Source organism: Arachis hypogaea, chromosome 20, assembly GCF_003086295.3.
Source record: "Arachis hypogaea cultivar Tifrunner chromosome 20, arahy.Tifrunner.gnm2.J5K5, whole genome shotgun sequence".
NCBI classification, from domain to species: Eukaryota; Viridiplantae; Streptophyta; class Magnoliopsida; order Fabales; family Fabaceae; genus Arachis; species Arachis hypogaea.
Genome location: NC_092055.1, coordinates 35,598,822 through 35,607,935, shown reverse-complemented (window position 1 = coordinate 35,607,935; position 9,114 = coordinate 35,598,822). Strand labels below are relative to the sequence as shown.

The 9,114-nt window shown below is 39.7% G+C and overlaps 1 non-coding gene across 1 annotated transcript; it reads right to left on the bottom strand.

The window, feature by feature from the left end:
• Positions 1 to 1,046: 1,046 nt before the first annotated feature.
• LOC112787674 (small nucleolar RNA R71) lies at positions 1,047 to 1,154 on the bottom strand. The gene has a single exon (XR_003195074.1). It is a non-coding gene; the product is annotated as a small nucleolar RNA R71 (small nucleolar RNA).
• Between the last annotated feature and the right edge of the window lie 7,960 nt (positions 1,155 to 9,114).

Here is a 9,114-nt window from a genome sequence, read left to right as displayed (position 1 = left end):
AGTCATTAATTGAGATTTTAAAAATCAAATCTTTTTCAAAAAACTAATTTCAATCATATCTTTTCAAAAATATCTTCTTATCTCATCTTTTTCAAAATTTGATTTCAAAATATCTTTTCTAACTTCTTATCTTCTTATCTTTTCAAAATTGATTTTCAAATTTGTTTCAACTAACTAACTAACTTTTTGTTTGTTTCTTATCCTTTTTCAAAACCACCTAACTAACTCTCTCTCTCTCTCTCTCTCTAATTTTCGAAAATATCTCTCTCTTTTTCAAAAAGTTCTTTTTAATTAACTAATTATTTTAATTTTTTATTTTAAAATTTTCGAAAATTACTAACCTTTTTCAAAAACTATTTTCGAAAATCACTAACTCTTTTTCAAAAATAATTTTCGAAAATCCTTCTCCCTCATCTCCTTCTAATTATTTATTCATCTACTAACAATAAGGAACCTCTTTACTGTGACATAGAGGATTCCTCTTCTTTTCTTGTTCTCTTCTCTTTCTTATGAGCAGGAACAAAGAAAAAGGCATTCTTGTTGAAGCTGATCCAGAACCTGAAAGGACTCTGAAGAGGAAACTAAGAGAAGCTAAATTACAACAATCCAGAGACAACCTTATTGAAAATTTCGAACAAGTAAAGGAGATGGCAGCCGAACCCAACAACAATAATGCAAGGAGAATGCTTGGTGACTTTACTGCACCAAATTCCAATTTACATGAAAGAAGCATCTCCATTCATGCCATTGGAGCAAACAACTTTGAGCTGAAACCTCAGCTAGTTTCTCTGATGCAGCAGAACTGCAAGTTTCATGGACTTCCATCTGAAGATCCTTTTCAGTTCTTAACTGAATTCTTGCAGATCTGTGATACTGTTAAGACTAATGGAGTAGATCCTGAAGTCTACAGGCTTATGCTTTTCCCTTTTGCTGTAAGAGACAGAGCTAGAATATGGTTGGACTCTCAACCCAAAGACAGCCTGAACTCTTGGGATAAGCTGGTCACGGCTTTCTTTGCCAAGTTATTTCCTCCTCAAAAGCTGAGCAAGCTTAGAGCTGATGTTCAAACCTTCAGACAGAAAGAAGGTGAATCCCTCTATGAAGCTTGGGAAAGATACAAGCAGCTGACCAAAAAGTGTCCTTCTGACATGCTTTCAGAATGGACCATCCTGGATATCTTCTATGATGGTTTATCTGAGCTATCAAAGATGTCATTGGATACTTCTGCAGGTGGATCCATTCACCTAAAGAAAATGCCTGCAGAAGCTCAAGAACTCATTGACATGGTTGCCAATAACCAGTTCATGTACACTTCTGAGAGGAATCCTGTGAGTAATGGGACGCCTATGAAGAAGGGAGTTCTTGAAGTTGATACTCTGAATGCCATATTGGCTCAGAACAAAATATTGACTCAGCAAGTCAATATGATTTCTCAGAGTCTGAATGGAATGCAAGCTGCATCCAACAGTACTCAAGAGGCTTCTTATGTAGAAGAAGCTTATGATCCTGAAAATCCTGCAATAGCAGAGGTGAATTACTTAGGTGAACCTTATGGAAACACTTATAACCCATCATGGAGAAATCATCCAAATCTCTCATGGAAGGATCAAAGGCCTCAACAAGGCTTTAATAATGGTGGAAGAAACAGGTTTAGCAATAGCAAGCCTTTTCCATCATCCACTCAGCAACAGACAGAGAATTCTGAGCAGAATCCATCTAGCTTAGCAAATTTAGTCTCTGATCTATCTAAGGCCACTGTGAGTTTCATGAATGAAACAAGGTCTTCCATTAGAAATTTGGAAGCACAAGTGGGCCAGTTGAGTAAAAGGATCACTGAAATCCCTCCTAGTACTCTCCCAAGCAATACAGGAGAGAATCCAAAAGGAGAGTGCAAGGCCATTGACATAAGCACCATGGCCGAACCTATAAGGGAAGGAGAGGACGTGAATCCCAAGGGGGAAGACCCCCTGGGACGTCCAGTGATCAATAAGGAGCTTCCCTCTGAGGAACCTAAGGAATCTGAGACTCATCTAGAGACCATAGAGATTCCATTGAACCTCCTTATGCCATTCATGAACTCTGATGAGTATTCCTCTTCTGAAGAGAATGAGGATGTTACTGAAGAGCAAACTGCCAAGTTCCTTGGTGCAATCATGAAGCTGAATGCCAAATTATTTGGTATTGAGACTTGGGAAGATGAACCTCCCTTGTTCACCAATGAACTAAGTGATCAGGATCAACTGACATTGCCTCAGAAGAGACAGGATCCTGGAAAGTTCATAATACCTTGTACCATAGGCACCGTTATCTTTAAGGTTTTGTGTGATCTTGGTTCAGGGATAAACCTCATGCCTCTCTCTGTAATAGAGAAACTGGGAATCTATGGGGTGCAAGCTGCTAAAATCTCATTAGAGATAGCAGATAATTCAAGAAAACAGGCTTATGGACAAGTAGAGGACGTGTTAGTAAAGGTTGAAGGCCTTTACATCCCTGCTGATTTCATAGTCTTAGATACTGGAAAGGAAGAGGATGAATCCATCATCCTAGGAAGACCTTTCCTAGCCACAGCAAGAGCTGTGATTGATGTGGACAGAGGAGAATTGATCCTTCAATTGAATAAGGACAACCTTGTGTTTACAACTCAAGGATCTCTCTCTGCATCCATGGAGAGGAAGTAGAAAAAGCTTCTCTCAAAGCAGAGTCAAACAAAGCCCCCACAGTCAAACTCTAAGTTTGGTGTTGGGAGGCCACAACCAAACTCTAAGTTTGGTGTTGAACTCCTATATCCAAACTCTAAGTTTGGTGTTGGAGAGTCTCAACAATGCTCTGAACATCTGTAAGGCTCCATGAGAGCCCACTGTCAAGCTATTGACATTAAAGAAGCGCTTGTTGGGAGGCAACCCAATTTTTATTTATCTAACTACTTTTTTTCTTAGTTATATGTCTTTATAGGTTCATGATCATGTGGAGTCACAAAATAAATATAAAAATTGAAAACGGAATAAAAAACAGCAGAAGAAAAATCACACCTTGGAGGAAGACCTTACTGGCGTTTAAACGCCAGTAAGAAGCATGTTTTGGGCGTTCAACGCCAGAACAGAGCATGGTTCTGGCGCTGAACGCCAGAAATGCACCCTGGAGAAGAGCTGGCGCTGAACGCCCAGAACAAGCATGGTTCTGGCGTTCAACGCCAGAAATGGGCAACAAATGGGCGTTGAACGCCCAAAATGGACACCAACCTGGCGCTGAACGCCCAGAGTTGTGTGCAAGGGCATTTTACATGCCTAATTTGGTGCAAGGTTGTAAATCCTTGAACACCTCAGGATCTGTGGACCCCACAGGATCATCTCAGGATCTGTGGATCCCACAGGATCCCCACCTACCTCCTCTCACTTCTTCTCACCCCTCTTTCACAAAATCCCATAAACACTCTTCCCCAAAACCCTTCACCAATCACCTCAATCTCTCTTCCCCATCACCTCTTCCCCACTCACATCCATCCACTCTTCCCCATAAACCTACCTCATAAACTCCACCTACCTTCAAAATTCAAAATCAATTTCCCACCCAAACCCACCCTAAATGGCCGAACCTTTACCCCCCCTCCCATCCCTATATATAACTCTCCATTCTTCCTCATTTTCATACAACACAACCCTCTATTCTCTTCTTGGCCGAAACACAACCCCCTCTCCCTCTCCTCCATTTCTTCTTCTTCTTCATCTATTATTTCTTCTCTTGCTCGAGGGCGAGCAAACTTCTAAGTTTGGTGTGGTAAAAGCATAAGCTTTTTGTTTTTCCATTACCATTGATGGCACCTAAGACCGGAGAATCTTCTAGAAAAGGAAAAGAGAAGACAAAAGCTTCAACCTCCGAGTCATGGGAGATGGAAAGGCTCATCTCCAAAGTCCATCAAGACCACTTCTATGATGTTGTGGCCAAGAAGAAGGTGATCCCTGAGGTCCCTTTCAAACTCAAAAGAAATGAGTATCCGGAGATCCGACATGAAATTCAAAGAAGAGGTTGGGAAGTTCTAACAAATCCCATCCAACAAGTCGGCATCCTAATGGTTCAAGAGTTCTATGCCAATGCATGGATCACCAAGAACCATGATCAAAGTAAGAACCCGGATCCAAAGAACTATGTTACAATGGTTCGGGGGAAATACTTGGATTTTAGTCCGGAAAATGTGAGGTTGGCATTTAACTTGCCTATGATGCAAGGAGATGAACGCCCCTACACTAGAAGGGTCAACTTTAATCAAAGGTTGGACCAAGTCCTCATGGACATATGTGTGGAAGGAGCTCAATGGAAGATTGACTCCAAAGGCAAGCCGGTTCAACTAAGAAGATTGGACCTCAAGCCTGTGGCTAGAGGATGGTTGGAATTCATCCAATGCTCCATCATCCCCACTAGCAACCGATCTGAAGTTACTGTGGATCGGGCCATCATGATTCATAGCATCATGATTGGAGAGGAAATAAAAGTTCATGAAGTCATCTCTAATGAACTCTACAAAATAGCCGAAAAGTCATCCCCCATAGCAAGGCTAGCTTTTCCTCTTCTTATTTGCCATCTATGTTACTCAGCTGGAGCTTTCATAGAAGGAGACATTCCTATTAAGGAAGAGAAGCCCATCACTAAGAAAAAGATGGAGCAAGCAAGAGAGCCCATTCATGGAGCTCAAGAGGCGTATGAAGCTCATCACCATGAGATCCCGGAGATGCCTCAAATGCATTTTCCTCCACAAAACTATTGGGAGCAAATCAGCACCTCCCTAGGAGAATTGAGTTCCAATATGGGACAACTAAGGGTGGAACATCAAGAGCACTCCATCATCCTTCATGAAATAAGAGAAGATCAAAAAGCAATGAAGGAGGAGCAACAAAGACAAGGAAGAGACATAGAAGAGCTCAAGGACATCATTGGTTCCTCAAGAAGGAAACGTCACCATCACTAAGGTGGACTCATTCCTTGTTCTTACTTTCTCTGTTTTTCGTTTTCTATGTTAAGTGCTTATCTATGTTTGTGTCTTCATCACATGATCATTAGTAGTTAGTAACTATGTCTTAAAGTTATGAATGTCCTATGAATCCATCACCTCTCTTAAATAAAAACTGTTTTAATTCAAAAGAACAAGAAGTACATGAGTTTCGAATTTATCCTTGAACTTAGTTTAATTATATTGATGTGGTGACAATGCTTCTTGTTTTCTGAATGATTGCTTGAACAGTGCATATATCTTTTGAAGTTGTTGTTTAAGAATGTTAAATATGTTGGCTCTTGAAAGAATGATGACAAGGAGACATGTTATTTGATAATCTGAAAAATCATAAAAATGATTCTTGAAGCAAGAAAAAGCAACAAAGAACAAAGCTTGCAGAAAAAAAAAGGGGCGAAAAAAAATAGAAAGAAAGAGACAAAGCAAGCAGAAAAAGCCAAAAGCTCTTAAAACCAAGAGGCAAGAGCAAAAAGCCAATAAACCTTAAAACCAAAAGGCAAGGGCAAATAAAGAGGATCCCAAGGCTTTGAGCATCAGTGGATAGGAGGGCCTACAGGAATAAAATCCTGGTCTAAGCGGCTAAACCAAGCTGTCCCTAACCATGTGCTTGTGGCGTGTAGGTGTCAAGTGAAAACTTGAGATTGAGCGGTTAAAGTCAAGGTCCAAAGCAAAAAAAAAGAGTGTGCTTAAGAACCCTGGACACCTCTAATTGGGGACTTTAGCAAAGCTGAGTCACAATCTGAGAAGGTTCACCCAATTATGTGTCTGTGGCATTTATGTATCTGGTGGTAATACTGGAAAACAAAGTGCTTAGGGCCACGGCCAAGACTCATAAAGAAGCTGTGTTCAAGAATCATCATACTGAACTAGGAGAGTCAATAACACTATCTGAACTCTGAGTTCCTATAGAAGCCAACCATTCTGAACTTCAATGGATAGTGTGAGATGCCAAAACTATTCAAGAGGCAAAAACCTACATGTCCCGCTCATCTGATTGAAGCTATGTTTCATTGATAGTTTGGAATTTATAGTATATTCTCTTCTTTTTTATCCTATTTGATATTCAGTTGCTTGGGGACAAGCAACAATTTAAGTTTGGTGTTGTGATGAGCGGATAATTTATACGCTTTTTGGCATTATTTTTAGTATGTTTTTAGTAGGATCTAGTTACTTTTAGGGATGTTTTCATTAGTTTTTATGTTAAATTTACATTTCTAGACTTTACTATGAGTTTGTGTATTTTTCTGTGATTTCATCTATTTTCTGGCTGAAATTGAGGGACTTGAGCAAAAATCAGATTCAGAGGTTGAAGAAGGACTGCTGATGCTGTTGGATTCTGACCTCTCTGCACTCAAAATGGATTTTCTGGAGCTACAGAACTCAAAATGGCGCGCTTCTAATTGCGTTGGAAAGTAGACATCTAGGGCTTTCCAGCAATGTATAATAGTCCATACTTTTCCCAAGTTTAGATGACGCAAACTGGCGTTCAAAGGCAGCTCTCTGCCCAATTCTGGCGTCCAGCGCCAGAAACAAGTTGCAAAGTGGAGTTCAACGCCCAAACTGGCACCAAAACTGGCGTTCAACTCCAGGAATGACTTCTACACGTATAACACTCAAGCTCAGCCCAAGCACACACCAAGTAGGCCCCGGAAGTGGATTTATGCATCAATTACTTACTTCTGTAAACCCTAGTAGCTAGTTTATTATAAATAGGACTTTTTACTATTGTACTAGACATCTTTGAATCTTTGGAATCATCTTTGGACGTCTGGTTCTTAGATCAGAGGGGCTGGCCATTCGGCCATGCCTGGACCTTTCACTTATGTATTTTCAACGGTAGAGTTTCTGCACTCCATAGATTAAGGTGTGGAGCTCTGCTGTTCCTCAAAGATTAATGCAAAGTACTACTGTTTTTCTATTCAATTCATCTTATTTCGCTTCTAAGATATTCATTCGCACTTCAACCTGAATGTGATGAACGTGACAATCATCATCATTCCCTATGAACGCGTGCCTGACAACCACTTCCGTTCTACATTAGATTGAATGAGTATCTCTTAGATCTCTTAATCAGAATCTTCGGGGTGTAAGCTAAAATGATGGCGGCATTCAAGAGAATCCGGAAAGTCTAAACCTTGTCTGTGGTATTTCGAGTAGGATTCAATGATTGAATGACTGTGACGAGCTTCAAACTCGCGACTGTTGGGCGTAGTGACAGACGCAAAAGGAGGGTGAATCCTATTCCAGCATGATCGGGAACCTCAGATGATTAGCCGTGCCGTGACAGGGCATCTTGGACCATTTTCACAAGAGGAGGGGATGTAGCCACTGACAACGGTGATGCCCTTGCATAAAGCCAGCCATAGAAAGGAGTAAGACTGATTGGATGAAGACAGCAGGAAAGCAGAGGTTCAGAGGAACGAATGCATCTCCATACGCTTATCTGAAATTCTCACCAACGATTTACATGAGTATTTCTATCCTTCTTTTATTACTACATTTCGAAAACTACATAACTATTTTATATCCGCCTGACTGAGATTTACAAGGTGACCATAGCTTGCTTCATACCAACAATCTCCGTGGGATTCGACCCTTACTCACGTAAGGTATTACTTGGACGACCCAGTGCACTTGTTGGTTAGTTGTGCGAAGTTGTGAACCATGGTATTGGCATCATGTTTTTGGCGCCATTGTCAGGGAAAGAAAGAGCAATGAATTTTACATAATCAAAGTGTAATCACAATTTCGTCCACCAATCTGCTAATGTATCTTGCTAATAATACACAATCCGATATATCATCTGCTATGAATTTACTAGCAAGGTATAGTTCCTCTCTAACCAGAAGACATTGGAGTGGAATCAAGCAAATCTGTCGATATCTTCATGGAACGGTCGATATGGGATTGTTTTATCCTTATGGATCCAAGTCACAACTAGTTGGCTATGCAGATGCTGGCTACTTGTCTGATCCACATAAAGGGAGATCTCAAACAGGATACTAGTGCGGTATTTTACAACCACACTTACTAACCGGCAAGTGCACCGGGTCGTACCAAGTAATACCTTACGTGAGTAAGGGTCGATCCCACGAGGATTGATGGATTAAACAACAATAGCGTTTGATAGGATTAGTTAGACAAACAGAAAATAGTGTTGAGATGCAATATAAAAGACATTAAACAATATCAAAAATATTGAAGAAAGGCAAGTAAATACTTTGGAAAAATATGGAGAAGATAGTTAAGGGTTCAGAGTTATCTATTTTTTGGATTGACTTTTCTTATTAACTATTTTAATCGTGCAAGATTTAATTCATGGCAAACTAATTTTGACTAGACCCTAATTCCTTAAACCTTCCTAGTCTCCTCTAAAATTTATCAACAGCCAATTCCTTGGTCAATTAATTCCAATTAGAGGGTGATGATCAAATTCTAGTTTATATGCCACAAGAATCCTAATTATCCAAAAATAAGGGGATTATATGTCACGTATCCCGTTAAATACAAACAATTAGAAATTCAGGATAATATGTTTTCAAGCTATTGTTCAAGTAAAGAGCTTTTCCAAGTTATACAAGAACTCAAATAGAACATGGGTCATACTTCCGTTCCACCCAAATTCATAAAATAAAGAACGAAAACAATTATTGAAATATAAATCAAAACATGAATTAAAATAGAGAAATAATATTATCAATCCATACAATAGACAGAGCTCCTAACCTTAACAGTGGAGGATTAGTTGCTCATGGAATATGAAATGTAAATTTGTATGGAATAATGTTGTGGAATGTTGTTCTGGAACCACCCTATTGGGATTCCTTTTATAACTAATCCTAATAATTTAAAAATCAAATTTCTAAAATTAAAATTAAAATAATATCTTTTCCTAAAATAAGATTTGAATTTAAATTCGAATTAATTAACAAGTCTTCAGCTGATGGGTGGGACCACTTGATTTGTCCATTCTGTAGCTTCTAATCTGTGATTTATGAGCTAAGAACTGTGTCAAAACAGCCCAGACATCGCCCCCAGCGTTTTTCTACTTTTTCTACACGTGGCGCATGTGACGCGTCCGCGTCGTCCACGCGTTCGCGTCATTTGTGCAG